We start from the raw sequence: 17,670 nt of genomic DNA, 5'->3' as shown, positions 1-17,670 counted from the left end.
GGCGGGGGGTTTGGCCAGGTGTGCCGGAGGATGGCAGAGGATCGGAGGAACCTGCTGCAGTTCCCCTGACGCTGCGGGGGGGCACCACCCACTGTGTTGCTGCTGCTGTGCCCGCTGCTGCTCTCCCATCCTCACCCCCTTCCACCAAGCTGACCCAGTGGACAGTGAAAGACAGGTAGCGGCCTGTCCCGAAGCGGCTGCTCCAGGAGTCCATGGTGACGTGGACCCTTTCACCAACCGCGTGCTCCAGCCCTCGCTCCACATTGGCCATCACAAAGCGGTGCAGTGCAGGAATGGCCTTGCGGGCGAAGAAGTGTCTGCTGGGGAGCTGCCAGTCTGGGGCTGCACAAGCAAGCAGCGCACGCATGTCGCTCCCCTCCTGCACAAGCGTGTACGGCAGGAGTTGGGAGCACATGGCCCGTGCCAGCAAGCCGTTCAGCTGCCGCACGCGACGGCTGCTGGGAGGCAGAGCCCTAACCACCCCCTGGAAGGACTCGCTCAAAAGGCTCTGGCGTGGCCTTTTGCTGGCACGGGAATCAGCAGACACAGCAGAGGAGGCCACTAAGGACTGGCAGCCAGAACAGGCCTCAGTGTCGGCGGCAGGAGTTGCAGAGGGGGGAAGAGCAGTGCGTTTCCGCACTCCTGCTGGTGCTGCTGGAGGAGCAGGAGGGCGGGTGGCTGCTGTTGCTGCTGCTGCTGCTACTGCTGAAGGCTGTGCAGTGATGGGTGTGGTGCCACTGCCAGCACCAGATGCCTTCAGCCTCTGGAACTCCTCATGCTGGTGGAAATGTTTCGCAGCAAGGTGGTTGATGAGCGAGCTGGTGCTGAACTTTAAGGGGTCTGCACCTCTGCTCAACTTCCGCTGACAGTGGTTGCAAGTGGCGTACTTGCTGTACACTGTGGGCATGGTGAAAAAACGCCAGATTGGTGACAAAAACGACCCCCTACGGCATGGAACCGCTGCTGCCTGTTTCCCTGTGGTGGTTGGGGGGGGGGGCTTGGGTGCGGCTGGTGGTGGTACTGGCAGATGCTGCTGCTGCTGCTGAGCCTGAGACACCAGCAGGCTGTGGGACCTGCCTACTGCTGCCAATGCTTGCAATGATGCGCCTCCTTGCAAGGCCCACAAGCGCATCCTCCTCCTCCTCCTCAGAGCTGCTGAGGACGACATCCCCTGGAGGTGGTGGCACCCAGTCTCTGTCTGTCACCGTGTCATCATCAGCCTCCCCCTCCTGAAACATGTCCTGCTGGGATGATGACCCTTCAAACTCCTCTCCTGATGCATGGATGGGCTGCTTGACTGTCGCCACAGTCTTGCTGTCCAATCCCTCATCCCCCAAAGTGCCCATCAGCATCTCCTCCTCCAAATCGCCAACAACAGCAGACAATTGACGCATCATGCCTGGGGTCAAAAGAGTGCTGAGTGACAGGTCGGCGACTGACGGTGAACTGGCCTCCTCCCCAGGCCCTGCTGGGCGGCTGCTGCGAACAGGGGTGGTGGTGGTGGTGGTGAGGGTGGAGGCCTCGGATGCAGAGCTGATGGCGGGCTGCTCATCCTCCGTCATCAGTTGCACCACAGTGTCTGCATCCTTTTCCTCAATGGGACGTTTCCGACCCGGCTGGAGGAAAATCGGAGCAGGTGCTACACGCTGCTGCTGCTGCTGCGTCTCTGCAGCGTGAGTTGCAGATGCTCCTGCTGGGCGGCGCCCAAGGCGTCCACGGCCAGTGGCTATGGGAGGAATGTTAGCCACTGACGCTGCTGCTGCGGAACTGTGCATGGTGGCGCGGCCGCGCCCGCGGCTTGCCACAATGCTGCTCCCTCTCCTCCTGATTCCCTTGCTGCCCTTCCCCTTGCCCAAACCGCGCTGGCTGCCACTTCCAGACATCTTCGATGTTTTGGGCGTAAACACAAACGTTTTTGAAAAGGGCGGGTGAAAAGTGGGGTACTTTAATGGAGTGGGTTGGTGGGTGAGGTGACTGAGTGAGTGTCCCGACTCCCTAGTACAGTAAGTAAGTAGTAACAGTCAGGAAGTACAACTAGCAGTTACAATAATCAGTAGTAATCACAAGGAAATAGAGTGTGTGTACACTACAGACAGTGAGTGCACGCACGCGCACACACGTGCAGGAGCTAGCCTATGAACAGTGACTGAGTGAGTGTCCCTACTACAGTAAGTAAGTAGTAACTGTCAGGAAGTAGAATTTACAATAATCAATCAGTAATCAGAAGGAAATAGAGTGTGTGTACAGTACACAGACAGTGAGTGCACACACACACGCAGGAGCTAGTAGCCTATGAACAGTGACAGTGAGTGTCCTAGTACAGTTACAGTATATAACTATTCAGAAGGAAATAGAGTGTGTGTACTACACAGACAGTGAGTGCAAGCACACGCAGGAGCTAGCCTATGAACAGTGACAGTCAGTGAGTGTCCTAGTACAGTTACAGTATATAACTATTCAGAAGGAAATAGAGTGTGTGTACAGTACACAGACAGTGAGTGCACGCACACGCAGGAGCTAGCCTATGAACAGTGACAGTCAGTGAGTGTCCTAGTACAGTTACAGTATATAACTATTCAGAAGGAAATAGAGTGTGTGTACAGTACACAGACAGTGAGTGAATGCACGCACACGCAGGAGCTAGCCTATGAACAGTGACAGTCAGTGAGTGTCCTAGTACAGTTACAGTATATAACTATTCAGAAGGAAATAGAGTGTGTGTACAGTACACAGACAGTGAGTGCACGCACACGCAGGAGCTAGTAGCCTATGAACAGTGACAGTCAGTGAGTGTCCTAGTACAGTTACAGTATATAACTATTCAGAAGGAAATAGAGTGTGTGTACAGTACACAGACAGTGAGTGCACGCACACGCAGGAGCTAGTAGCCTATGAACAGTGACAGTCAGTGAGTGTCCTAGTACAGTTACAGTATATAACTATTCAGAAGGAAATAGAGTGTGTGTACAGTACACAAACAGTGAGTGAGTGCACGCACACGCAGGAGCTAGCCTATGAACAGTGACAGTCAGTGAGTGTCCTAGTACAGTTACAGTATATAACTATTCAGAAGGAAATAGAGTGTGTGTACACAGACAGTGAGTGCAAGCACACGCAGGAGCTAGTAGCCAATGAACAGTGACAGTGAGTGTCCTAGTACAGTTACAGTATATAACTACAATACAAAATACAATCACTAAGTAGTAAAGGACAGCAGAAATACTGTCTAATACTATCTAATACTGTCTAATACTAATGAGAAATAAACTAACAGAGGACAGGAGGACAGCTGCCCACACAGGCAGGCCCTGAGGCCTAAAGCTGTAAGCCTGCAGCAGCTGGCCTGTCTCTATGTAACACAAAAGCTACTAACTAAAATACAATGTCTATCTAACTAACAACAATATAGGTGTGTATAGGAGGTGTATGTGAGCAAAAACGCTAGGTAAATGACCACAATAGAGCTCTTGCTAAGCCAAAGCACAAAGGAGCAACTCTCTCTCTATGCAAGTCTCAGGCAAGGACGGAGAAACGGAACATGGCGGCCGCTATTTATAGGGTAGGGGCTGGCCAGGGTTCCCCTCTGTGATTGGCTGCCGTCAGAGAGCCTGGGAGCCCTCTGATTGGCTCTAAGGACATCAATCTGGGCTATGACGCTATTCGAGCTCGGTAATCGAGCTCGAATAGCGCCGTTTGCTCGAATAGCTCGAATAGTGAATGGGCTATTCGCGTTTACTCGAATAGCCCATTCAAATAGCTGCAGCTATTCGGAGCTCGAATACCGAGCTCGAATAGCTGAAAAAGAGCTCGAATATTCGAGCTACTCGAATATTCGAGCTCTGCTGAGCACCACTGCTGACAACTTCCAGGACTCTGCTTTGGTGTCCTGTTCCCATAGTCTACTTCAGTTCCAGTGCATTCTCCAGTGTCCCGATCCAGTACTCTTCTCCATTGTCTTGTTCCAGTGCTCTTTTCCATTGTCTCATTCCAGTACTCAGTGTCCTGTCCAGTACTCTGCTCCAGTGTTGTGTTTCAGACACCCCACTCCTGTATACGGATTCCAGTTCTTTTTACTTGAAGTCTCTTTTGCCTGAAGTCCTCTCATTATTCCTGGTTTCTCCACTCATTGCATTGCTCATGCATCCTATTTGTTGCCTGCCCTGACTATTATTATAGTATTATTATTTAGTATTTATATAGTGCCAACATCTTCCGCAGTGCTGTACAGAGTATATTGTCTTGTCACTTAACTGTCTCTCAGAGGGGCTCACAACCGAATCCCTACCATATCATATGTCTATATATGTAGTGTATATATCATAGTCTAGGCCCAATTTAGGGAGAAGCCAATTAACGTATGTTTTTGGGATGTGGGAGAAAACCAGAGTGTCCAGAGGAAACCCACACAGACAGGGGGAGAACATATAAACTTTGTGCAGATAGTGTCCTGGCTGGGATTCGAACCAGGGACCCAGCGCTGCAAGGCGAGAGTGCTAACCACTAACCACACCACCGGGCTCTCCTGTGCCCGATTCATCTACAGAAGGTCCGCCACTCATGTTTACTTCTGTTCTTTTCACAACATTGGGCTCTAGACAATTTATTAGCTATGAGGACTCATTTGCATGGTCTGTTTGGTAAGCTGAGTTGAGAGACACACCACTAACTGACACCTACACTGTCTCTGCCTGGCACACCAATAGCTGGCCCTAATTAGGACTTAGGAGAGCAAGGCATACAAGCTGATGTAGAAGGCAGATATACCACCAGGAGCCACTACTGAGGCTAGAACACAGTTCAGCAGTATCACATACACAGTTCAGGTAAAGTAATCCAGGTATGATAAATCTTCATGCAAAACTATTCAACAGCAACAGTAATTTGATCAGAGCTATGAAATAGTCCAAGCAGACTTGCATGCAGTATTTTGCCACAGGTGAGGTGATAATTGATGCAGGTACACAGGAACACAGTTCCTTTTGATCTGCATGCAAAGTTATGCAACAAATAGCACAAGTCCCAGATGATATAAGACGGTTATGCAAGATTATATGCACACGGTAGTTGACTGAAAAGGAAAGTAGACTTTATACTTATCGTTCAGTTCAAGTAGCATACAAAGAATATCATGTAACAGACGGAAGCGGGCCGCCTCTCTCCCGGAGCGCATCGCATGTTCGTTGGGAACCCGGTGCTAAATCATTCGTAGACGACCTGATTCTGGGTCAGGGTTTTGTGCGTAGCAGAGCAGCTACCTCGCTGCGATCTATTGAAAGTCATCCCTTGAGCCAAGCTTTTGTCTCTCCCCCCCCCGCCCGGAGGAAGCGGGGACCGGGCGGGGGGTTCCCCTTGTGCTTGGCTGAGGAGCCAATGGGGCGAAGCTACCATCTGTGGGATTATGACTGAACGCCTCTAAGTCAGAATCCCCCCTAAACGTGACGATACCGCAGTGCCGAGGAGCCCAGGTCGGCCTGGGATAGCCGGGGCCCCCTCCCGGGGGGAACCCGGCGCGTAGAGCCGCTCGCCTCGGGACCGGAGCGCGGACGGAAGCGGGCCGCCTCTCTCCCGGAGCGCATCGCATGTAACAGTCCAATGTCGGTCCACGAGGCAAGCAGGGAATGTCCAGTAACTAGCAGAGGTCGGTCTAGGCGGCAGGCAAAGGGTTATCCAGGAATCAAGCAGAGGTTAAACACAACAGAGTCGTCAAATACAAGCCGAGGTCAAAGTCCAGAATATCAATACCGATCAGAATGCTCACCCAGCAACTAGTCAAAGCTATGCTTATCACGGGCGATGACTAGGAGCACTCTGCAGGTTTAAATACCAAACAGCATCCCATCAGTGACTGGACACACTCCATACAACCAATCACAAGGCAAGGCCCTGCCTGGGTGACAGCTGAATGACCAGCTGACACCGCTCTGTCAGCGGACCGGAGTCAGCTGATCATTGTTTACCTTTGCAGAGGGCGTACTGAGAACGCACCCTCCGCCTATCAGGAAGTGCGGCCTGTGAGCCACCGGCAGTATCATCAGCAGGGAACAAGCGCCGAGACCCGGAAGTGGCAGGCTTAGCCCGGGTCTCGGCAGAATCAAGCCCCACAGGCAGGGGCGCCGCGAGGCACCAAGCAGACCACGCGGCCGCTTGGGGCCTCAAGGTCTTAGGGGCCTCGGCGGCTCCGTGACGACGGCGTGACGTCACTGTTTTCCCGCAGCCCCATGGGGCTGGCAGAGCAGAGCAGGGCTACGGGAAGATGGCCGCCGCCGAAGCCCTGCTCTGGAGACTATTTATGTATCCAGTACAGGGCTTCGGGTGGCCATCTTCCTGTAGCCCTGCATTCAATCAGCGCGGGAGATTGGAGGAGGGAGGGAGCTCCGTGGGAACTGCGCGCCTGAGGAGCCGGCCAGGAGAGGAGACGGGGAGAGAAGACTTCTGCCAGTGCCAGCCTGCCAGGTGAGTAAATTCTTTACTTTTTGCAGCTCTAATTGCGTTTATCTGCTGAAAATGTGCCCTAATTGCATTTGATATCTGCTGAAAATGTGCCCTAATTGCGCTTGATTTCTGCTGAAAATGTGCCCTAATTGCGTTTGATTTCTGCTGAAAATGTGCCCAAATTGCGTTTGATTTCTACTGAAATGTGGCCCAAATTGCGTTTGATTTCTGCTGAAAATGTGCCCTAATTGCGTTTGATTTCTGCTGAAATGTGGCCCAAATTGCGTTTGATTTCTGCTGAAATGTGGCCCAAATTCTGTTTGTTTTCTGTTGAAATGTTGCACAAATTGCGTTTGTTTTCTGCTGAAATGTTGCACAAATTGCGTTTTTATTTTCTGGTGTCTGGGGTAACCGTTGCTGCATTTATTATTTAATGGTCATAGTTGGCTATATTTGCTGTGCTACGGTTAAGCTCCGCCCATACTATGTCATGGCCAAACCCAACTTTCGGTGCGGCGCGCTGCGCGCTCCTCAATCACCCCCACATCCATTTTTCCCCACAAACAGCCCCGCCCCAATCCGCCCTCCAGCTCCACCCACATGTCATGGCCACGCCCACTTATGCGGGATAGCCACACCCATTTTTCGCCGTGCCGCATAGGGTCACTTCCTACAGTCCGCTTGGGGCCACAAAAACCTTAGCTGCACCCCTGCCCACAGGTATATTCCTTATAATTAAAAACATTTAAACCGTTCCTGATTATAGCTATATCTCCAACATAGGGCATTAAACAGGGGTATTGAAGCTGTAGGTGCACCATTAATCGATTTAACATCTGTATTTTTGACAATCTGCAGGCACCTTTAAATCCTATATGAGATGCTAAAGGTAGTCATCCAAAAAAGGACCTATCTTCAATCCAATCTGTGTGCAAAAACTATGCACACTTCTTTTTCATATATTCCAGATAGACGCCCTCATTACACACAGCACTTACTGCGCAACCATTTAGCCAGGCAGCAACCAGAGTGTCATTCCTCAGCAATGCAGAAGAACATATAGGCATAACCATCATTTCATCAGCCTTTAAGCATTAAAGGACCTCTGTCGCGAAAAAAATAAAATTTAAGATACAGGTTAACACATACAAATAAGAAGTATGTTACTTCCTGAGTTAAATGAGCCATAAATTACTTTTCTCCTATGTTGCTGTCACTTACCGTAAGTAGTAGAAAACTGACATTACCGACAGATTTTGGATTAGCCCATCTTCTCATAGGGGGGTTCTTAGGGTTTTCTTTATTTTTAAAACCACTTGAATAGCAGTTGCTCCGTTCAACTGCCAAAAAACGTGTACGGTGATCAGGGAGGCTGTCCAGCATCATTGTATAAATCTTTTTCAGGGAATGTCTTTATAAAGAATAAAGGCCCTGCTGAGAATCCCCCATAAAGAGATGAAGTAACCCAAAACCTGTCGGTAATGTCAGATTTCTACTACCTACTGTAAGTAACAGCAGCATAGAAGAAAAGTCACGTATGGCTCATTTTATTCTGGAAGAAATGTACTTCTTATTTGTATGTGTTTTACATTTTAAGATTTTCGTGACAGTTCCTCTTTAAGCAAAGTCTGCCAGCAAAGCTGGTACTTACATGCCCTGTTTGTCTGATCAGGAGCTCAGCTCCACCATAGGGGTTGGCATCAAAGCTAGCGTAGCTGTAAAGGTGCGGCAGCTGCAAGTTTAAAACTCGTGCGGTCAGCGTACTCCAGGTGCGAGGCTTCCAGGGAAGAAAGGTGGAGGCACGGGAGGATCTGTGCGTCCAGCGTTGTCGGTGGGATGACGTCACAGGACACGTGACGCGTTTCGCCAATAGGCTTGTGACGCGTTTCGCCAAAAGAATGTGGCAGCTTGCCTTCACAAAACCTACCAGGCCCTAGATACCAGCAGATGAACCTGCACTGCCACTCCCACTGGGAAATAGGCAAGACAAGGAATGTAAAATACCAGACATGTTCTAAAAGACTTTTTTAGCATCACACTTATTGCAATTAGTTTTATGAATGCCGAACTAATTGCAAAAAATGAATCAGAAGGCTGTTATTAACACACACAGAATTCTTTCATTCCTGTTATCCTCATACATTACCAAATAGCGTCAGTCTCCCTCATTATCCCGTCCTTAGAATGTAGTGTGTTTTCAGTAACATCTTCTCCGGTCTTTTAGGGGAGAAATAACTTTTAATTAGCTGAACTTTAACATTCTGCGGAACAATTACTTTCCATAGTTATGTCTTCTTCCTGACCCTGACAGGTACAATAAACCGCAGGGCCAGAGAGATGAGAGGAATACAAACTATACACATTATCCTATGTAGGTGGTGTCAAAGAATACAAAAGAATGGAGCTAGGAGGATAGGATGATTGCAGTTGGAGAAAGGGCATTTTCTATAAAGTGGTGTTTATCCAAACAACACTTTTTGTTTTAAGCTTCCTAAAAAACCTCTAGGAACATACAGTTACTTCATAAAATTTTCTCTGAGATCCTTTACCTAACCGCTCCTTTTTAAGTACAGAACCCTAATGGCTAGCACTGTGGACTAGAAAAAGCTGACTGCTGGTACTGTGGAGTGGAGTAGCTGCTGGCACTGATTTTCTGGCATTCTGAGCAGTGGTGCCATGCAAGCTTTGTGCGTCACCTCTGCCTGAAGTTTGCACCTTACGTGTTGAAATGTGCGTTATGGGCCACAGCTTAATCAGTGTGGCCTGTGGCAGTTGTGCTGTGCGCACACAAGCTTTGGTGTGCACGTGTGCAGTCTTTGGACAGTGGCGCGGTTATGGCGTGTGTGTGCAGGTGCGTCCGTGCATAATTACATTCTTCGTTTAGTATGTAGGATAACAGAAAAGTGCAATTAAAAAAAACAAACTTGTTCAACACAGATCTATGCACATGGTTATTTTATCACATAGAGTTCCTTTTTGGGGAACAACACCCCTTTCTCAGGAAATAAATATTAACAATATCATTGACACCTATCTTATTTTGTTATTCATTGTTACTACAAATGCCCTGCTTATTTCAGTCTGCAGGCAGTCAGATAAATCTAAAGTTCCAAACTGTGCTTTCTTGCAACCATAGTAACAGTACACTTTTCGATGGGTGAAAAAACTCTTACATTCTAGTCTTCAAATTCCCAGCAAAACTTAGGATGCCTGTAATGAGCAGGGAATATTTACATCTAGAGGGATAACAGAAACCCACACTTCTGCTACAGCCAATGTGCAGAACAGACACTTCCACTTCCTTCCAGTACACCTTGATTGCCGGTAGCTGAGACAGGTTTTCGTTATTTATTTAATTAAGTATTTATATAGCGCCGACATATTACGCAGTGCTGTACAGAGTATATTGTCTTGTCACTAACTGTCCCTCAGAGGGGCTCACAATCTAGTCCCTACCATATCATGTCAATATCATGTAGTGCATGTATCATAGTCTAGGGCCAATTTAGGGGGAAGCCAATTAACTTATCTGTATGTTTTGGGGATGTGGGAGGAAACCGGAGTGTCTGGAGGAAACCCACGTAGACACGGGAAGAACATACAAACTGCTCACAGATGTTAACCTGGCTGGGATTTGAACTGGGGACCCAGCACTGCAAGGCAAGAGCGCTAACATCTACGCACCGTGCGTTGAGTTTGATAGATCTGTTTTCTTATCTCTGTGCTGATAAACCTGTAGTAGATGCGCAGCACCAAAGGGATGGTCCCGGAAGCAGGGCTAGATTTTCCATTAGGCACAGTAGGCTCGTGTCTACAGGCGCCTGATGATGATGAGGCAAACAGCATTCCACTGACGAGATTTCCCTTCAGCCTGGAGTCCCCTCTAGCTAACTAATACTTGGTGGCATCTCTAGCTAGCTAATACTTGGGAACACCTCTAGCCACTTAATAGTGAGGGTACCTCTGGCTACCTAATACTAAGGCGCACTTGTGGCTACTTACGCCAGGCAGTGGAAGCAGGGGAGAGGTGACAGCGGGGCCAGCCAGCACGCTTGCAGTGCGGGTCGGCAGGGGTATGTGGGTTATTGGAGGGCAAAGTATAGGGTGCCAAAGCATCTGTGCCTATAGGCTACAGTGATGTAAATCCGGGCCTGACTGAAAGCCAATGCATTGCTTCCATCTAGAACATGTCTGTACATCTCAATCTAGTTAAGGGTTCAGAAAAAGCATTGGCAAGCTTCGTACACTGCACTCCCAATATAAAATAAAAAAAAAATAGTAACATAAAACATTTAAAGGAAACTTAATGCTGGAGTGCAAAAATAACCTTTTACATACATTGAACAATTCTCTAAAAGCTTACATTACATAGCAATTATCTGATGCATTCCCTGGAGACTCTAGCTGTACGTCATGTTCTGTATTCATAGACCGAGATCCTGGTGCATAAACCGAACACAAGATAAAAGGTAATGTATAGGACTGCTGAGATTATGTGGCTTTCTGACACGCCTTACCAAAAGACAAGAGCCAAATGAACACACCAGAACTGTAATATATTTGCACCGGTTCTGTCTGCATTCTCAGACTGAAAGGACTAAAGTGGAAAAGAAGCAAAATATTAAAATGGGCCTCACAAGGATTTAAAGTGTACCTGAGGTGGTGCTGGGGGGGGGGGGGGGGAGCAGATGGGACACAGAGGCACATTCCCTGCTGCATGACATGTCTCTGTGTACATCCCCCCCCCCCCCCCACACGCTCTCTGCCCCCCAAAACTCCAAACCTTGCAAGATGAAAACTGACGGGGAGCGTTCTCAAATAGAGGTTCTGTGTGATCTGGTTGCTCAACTACGTATTTCTGTGGAAGAAGTTCATACTCAACTCCAACAACAACTCAATACTTCTACATCTACCTGATAATGCAAACAATATTCAAGTTAAACAAACTGCAGTTACAAATCCTGGTCCTATTAATCCGGATGCGGAACCAAAACTTCCACTGCCTGCTAGATTCTCTGGAGACAGAAGCAAGTTTAAACTGTTTCGAAGTGTCTGTTATTTACAGTTTTCTTTGTTGCCCAGGACATTTGCTAATGAGCATATTCGAGTAGGAGCAACTGTTATTTCTTTGTTGCAAGGGGAAGCTCAAGCTTGGGCCTTACGTTTGTTAGACCAACAACATCCGGCTCTGATCAATTCTACTGCGTTCTTTGAGGCATTATATGAGGATAAGAGTCAAGGAGCTTATGCAGAAAATGTTTTACAAAATATGCATCAAGGGAAAAAACCTGTCGAGGAATACGCAATTGAATTCAGACAGTGGGCAGGTGATACATTGTGGAATGAACCTGCTCTAAAGCATCAATTCAGACTTGGCTTATTTGAACAATTAAAAGATGAGTTAGCCAGGGTAGGAGTTCCTGGAACTTTAAAAGAGTTGGTCAATCTCGCTATTCAAATCGATCAGCATCTAAGAGAGAGACATCATGAGAAATTATCTTACATAAAACCTGTCCGGTTTTAAGTAAGATTGAATAAAATTACGGTGAAGAACCGTTATCCTTTACCTTTAATTGATGATTTATTCTCCCAAGCAGTGGAAGCCAAGGTGTTTTCTAAATTATGGCCCATACTCACGGGCTACAATTGTCGCCACAACACGCGGCGCGCGCGTGTTGCGGCGACCGGTCGCCCGTGAGTATGGGCCGTCGCACGAGCGCGCACCCCGAACTGTCGCCCGCCGCTGATGTCGCCAGGCGATTGAAAGTTTCAATCGCCTGCCGACAGTCGCCGCCGCACCTCCGCCGCAACTGTCGCTAGTCCGCGTGAGTACGCGGACTAGCGACAGCAACCTCCATTCAGAATGCGGAGCTTCCGGCGGGGGGAGGAGGAACGTCGGCGACAGCTTCCGTCGCGCCGCTGGCCCCTCTTCCGTGTGTGTACGCGGAGGGACCTGGCGAGGAGCTCACGTGTGCTGACGACAGGCAACTTTTGCTGCCCGTGAGTATGGGCCATTAGATTTAAGAGGAGTTTACAACCTCAGCCGCATCAAGAAGGGGGATGAGTGGAAGACCGCTTTTAACGCAAAAGATTGTGATTATGAGTATTTGGTTATGCCTTTTGGTTTGTGTAATGCTCCAGCAGTGTTTCAGAATTTTGTTAATGACATTTTTAGAGAGTTTGTAGGAAGATTTATGGTTATTTATCTTGATGACATACTAATCTATTCTTCTTCTTTGAAAGAGCACTGTGATCATATGAAAAAGGTACTTTCTAAACTTAGAGAGAATAAACTGTATGCTAAACTGGAGAAATGTGTTTTTGAAACCAATCAGGTTGATTTCCTTGGTTATGTAATTTCTGACACTGCACTGACCATGGATAATACAAAGGTAATGGCTGTCCTAGAGTGGCCTCAACCCAATAGGTTGAAGGCACTGCAGAGTTTTTTAGGTTTTGGCAATTTCTACAGGAAATTCATTAAAAACTTTTCCTGTAAGGTTGCACCCCTTACTGACCTTACTAAGAAAGGAGCAGATCCTGCCCATTGCGGCTCATCTGCTGTTTCAGCCTTTCGAGAGTTGAAAGAAGCTTTCTGTTCAGCTCCTGTATAGGTTCATCCTGACATCAGGAAAGCCTTCTTTGTGGAGGTTGATGCATCGGAGACTGGGGTAGGGGCAGTATTATTACAAAATGCTGGGGATCCAGAAAAACGACACCCTTGTGCCTTTTTCTCTAGGAAATGTCAAGCTGAGAGAAACTATGATATCAGAAATAGAGAACTTTTAGGGTTTAAGCTCGCTCTGGAGGAATGGAGACACTGGTTAGAGGGAGCTGATAATCCAGAAACAGTGTATACTGACCATAAAAATCTTGAATATATTGAAAATGCTAAACGATTGAATTCAAGACAAGCTCGATGGGCTCTATTTTTTCCAGATTCAATTTTGTTATCACATACAAACCTGGTTCTAAAAATATTAAAGCAGATGCTTTGTCTCGCTGTTTTGAGAAAGAAGTCTCTAATGATCCAGTTCCTGTGATTCCTAAGAAATGTATTATAGCTGTTTCTGACTTATCATCTGATCTTTGCTCTCAGCTGTCTGAAGTACAAGATCAGTATCCTCAAGGAAAGCCACCTGAGAAACTTTTTGTTCCCATTAATTTGAGACTCCAAATATTGAAACAGTTTCATTAAGTTAAGTCGGTGGGTCATCCCGGGGAAAAGAAAACAATTGAATTGTTGAAAAGAAATGTCTGGTGGCCTTCCTTGAATAAAGATGCTGTTACATTTGTTAAATCTTTTTCTGCTTGTGCTCGCAGCAAATCACTGTGATCTGCTCCTCAGGGTGGTCTTCTTCCATTACCCATTCCTGAGAAACCATGGTCACAAATTTCCATGGATTTCATTGTGGATCTACCAATATCCCAAGGGAAAACAGTTATTTGAGTGGTAGTGGATAGATTTAGCAAAATGGCTCATTTTGTCTCATTGCCCAAACTTCCTTCAGCCAAAGAATTAGCTAATATTTTTGTTGAAAATATCTTTAAATTACATGGTATCCCTGAAAATGTGGTTTCTGATAGAGAGGTACAGTTTGTTTCTCAATTCTGGCAAGCCTTCTGTGAAAATTTGGGAATTTCTGTTTCTCTATCTTCAGGTTTTCATCCAGAGACCAATGGTCAAACCGAAAGAATGAAACCATCCCTTGAACAATATTTGAGATGTTTTGTTGCTAATTGTCAAGAGGACTGGGCTCAATTTTTGCCTTTTGCTGAGTTTGTCATTAAAGAGGAACTCCAGTGAAAATAATTTAATATAAAAAGGTGCTTAATTTTTACAATAATTATGTATACATGATTTAGTCAGAGTTTGCTCATTGTAAAATCTTTCCTCTCCCAGATTCACATTCTGACATGTATTACATGGTGACATTGTTACTGTGGGCAGATTATGTAGCTGTTCTGGCTTTAACAGACAGCTATAAACAGCCATTTCCTGTGTGTGTCATTGTTACATTGTGGCAGTTTGCCCAGAGTACCGTACGGTACCAGAGCCTCTTGTGGGAGGGGTTTCAGCACAAAATCAGTCATACAGCGCCCCCTGATGGTCTGTTTGTGAAAATCATTATATTTTTCATGTAAAAGTGGGTATCCGCTACTGATTGGGATAAAGTTCAATTCTTGGTCGGAGTTTCTCTTTAATAACCAAGTTAACAGTTCTACAAAAATGTCGCCTTTTCAAGTTGTAATGGGTATTACACCCAAATGTAATCTTCCACATCATGTTGTAATCAGGTTTGGAAACAAATACAGGAGAATATTAAGAATGCTGTAAATAATGATTTTTTTTTCTGATATTAACCGATCGGTGGAGGAAGAATTTTCTCCTGGGGTTTTGGTATGGGTCTCCACTCTACATATTTCTCTCAGTCAACCATCTGCTAAATTGGGTCCTAAATTCACTGGTCCATATCCCATTCAGAAGAAGATCAATAAGGTAACTTACAGATAAAAATTGCCCAGCACCATGAGAGGTGTAAATTCATTTCATGTTTCATTATTGAAATCTGCTGTCAATTTTGAGCCCTCAGATACTCCTCCTCCACCTGTTGAAATTGATGGTGAACAAGAATATGAGGTGGAGAGAATTCTTGATTCTCAATTTTTCGTTATTCTCTTCAATTCCTTATGGACTGGAAGGGGTATGGACCAGAGGAGAGATCTTAAGTTCCGGCCAAACAGGTTCCTGCTGATTTAGCTGTTAAAGAAATATATTCTAAACATCCTGACAAACCTAGTTTGGAGTGTTCCGAGTCCATTTCTAGGGGAAGGGAGACTATAAGGAATGTACCTGTTAGTGGTGAAAATGCTGCCGAGACCCGGGCAGGTTCTGTCACTTCCGGGTCTCTGTGCTTGTTCCCCGCTTCCGGCCCTGCCGGTGACTCAAAGTCCGCACAAGCTGATAGGCGGAGGGCACGTTCACAGTACACCCTCCACAAGAGTAAACAATAGTCAGCTGACCCGCTCAGCTGATTGCAGCGCGGTCAGCTGATCACTTCCTGTCAGGGCCTTCCTGTGTGATTGATTGTGTGGAAGGCGGCCGGCCACTGATTGAAGAATGATTGATATTTAAATGTGCAGAGTGCTCCCAGTCATCGCCCGTGATAAGCATAGCTTAGGCTAGTTGCTGGGTGCCCACTCTGACCTCTGCTGATATTCTGGACTTCAACCTAAAATTGTATTTGACTACTCTGTTGTGTTTAACCTCTGCTTGATTCCTGGATAACCCTTTGCTTGCTGCCTGGACCGACCTCTGCAAGGTTACTGGACACCCTTTGCTTGCCGCCTGGACCGAACTTGGACTGTTATTGGATATCCCCATATGCCACTACCTCTGGACGATAAGTATAAGGTCTACTCTCCTTATCAGTCAGTTAACAGTGTGCATATCCTCTCGCTTAAACTTGTCATATATCATCTGGAACTTCTGTTAGCTGTTCACATAATCTTGCATGCAGACTTAAGGAACTGTGTCATACCTACATCTGTTATCATCTTTTGCTATTCTGCATGCAAGTCTACTAGAAATGTTTCATAACTCTGATTGCTATTGCTGTTGAATAGTTTTGTATGAAGATATTACATGGATTGCTCTGCCTGAACTGTTTAAGCGATACTGCGGAGCTGTGTTACTAGCCTCAGTACAGGCCTCTGGTGGCATCTGCCTTCTCTGTCAGTTTGTATATCTTACCCGCTAAAGTCCTAATTAGGGCCAGCTAGTGGTGTGTCAGGCAGGGATAGCTAGGTGAAGAGCGGGACCAACAGCCTAGGCATACACGCTGACTCCTCAAATTATACCACCAAGCCTTACAACTGGTTTGCAGTGCACCATACACCTCAACTATAAAGGTGTTACAAACATAAGAAAGTAGGGTGTGCTAGACATATTTACATTGCTACACAGTGCTCGACATGTTTCATCTTATACAGATTTTTTTCAGGAGCTAAATATTGTGCAAAAATACATATATACAAATATACATATATACAAAGACCCCCCACCAACAGCATAACCCCCAGAAAAAAGCCATCTAGACTTACCGTACCCGAATGTCCCTCCTGAACGTCTTAATGCAATCTCCTCCTTCATGTCCTCTCATTTCTTCAAATATAAATTACATTCTTTCTTACTATGTAAAAAAAAGGAAAAGAAAAGAAAAATATGTTTTAAAGATAAGTCAGGTTAGTGAACAGACCAGACGTACAGATAGCCAATTATAGACAGAAGAGTATTCCTGCTCTCAATATGGCCAAGTTGAAGTCTAGTAACATAGTATTACATTATTTAATTACTAGTGACTTAGCCCATTTAATAACGGGCTAGGTCTTTCACTATACAGCCGCTCACATGCATGCTCCTGACACGCACCCATCGCGCACGCATCCACCATGCGCGCACCCGACACACGCGCCTGCCCGACGTACGCGTCCGACGCGCGCGCACACACAAGCCCCGTCTGGCACTGCCCTCCTCCGGCTCTCTGCAGTATCTCTGCGTCTGTCCCTGCATATGCGCAGTGCAAAACAGCACCGACACAGGGACGGACGCAGGGACATTAGGGTTTTATTATATTGGATGTCCAGAAATTGCTTTCTGAAGAGTGCTGCAGTGCTGCTCTATGCTAGGCTATCCAACACCAGATTACAGCTTGCATTGCTGCTGAAAGAGCAGGTCAGAGATCACCACTCCCCCACCCCAATTCAAAGTTTATTATCATGGATGAGATTCAGCTGGCTTTACCACCCCTCACCCTCACTGTAACAATAAAATAGGTGCAGTAAAAAGCTGGCCATAAAGGCTGAGGAATGTCATCAAGGTCATTTCCAATGAGATGATCTGCAGAGGTTTTGTACAGACACACAGGTCACATTTACTGTTGCCAGGTAACCAAGATTCAAATGGAAACCATGGAGGTCCCAATGTCATAAGGGAAAATCTTACCAATGGGAACTAAGAAAGCAGTCAAACTGCAACAAAGGTGTTAATTAGGGATGAACAGACATATTGCAGGGAATTCAGGATTTTTGCACCGGAAATTCGCAATTTTGATTTGAAAGTCGGAATTCGGAATTCAGACTATTACATTCCGATAGTTATGTGAGTTATTGCAGTGCAGCATAATGGCTGCTTTGTAACGTGGCTCGCTGCACGGCAATGCATTGCCTATAGCGATG

At 46.5% G+C, this 17,670-nt stretch overlaps 1 protein-coding gene across 7 annotated transcripts in view; it reads right to left on the bottom strand.

Moving 5' to 3' along the window:
* The window catches only part of LOC137535751 (VPS10 domain-containing receptor SorCS1-like), a 1,470,659-nt gene that overhangs the window by 1,232,383 nt on the left and 220,606 nt on the right, over window positions 1-17,670 (bottom strand). For all 7 annotated transcript variants that reach the window (XM_068257627.1, XM_068257625.1, XM_068257626.1 and 4 more), the window contains one exon: window positions 16,537-16,625. The gene's annotated coding sequence lies outside the window, so the exon portion shown is untranslated. The remainder of the gene's footprint in view (window positions 1-16,536; window positions 16,626-17,670) is intronic.

Source organism: Hyperolius riggenbachi, chromosome 10 (assembly GCF_040937935.1).
Source record: "Hyperolius riggenbachi isolate aHypRig1 chromosome 10, aHypRig1.pri, whole genome shotgun sequence".
NCBI lineage: Eukaryota > Metazoa > Chordata > Amphibia > Anura > Hyperoliidae > Hyperolius > Hyperolius riggenbachi.
This window is presented reverse-complemented; position numbering and strand designations above follow the sequence as displayed.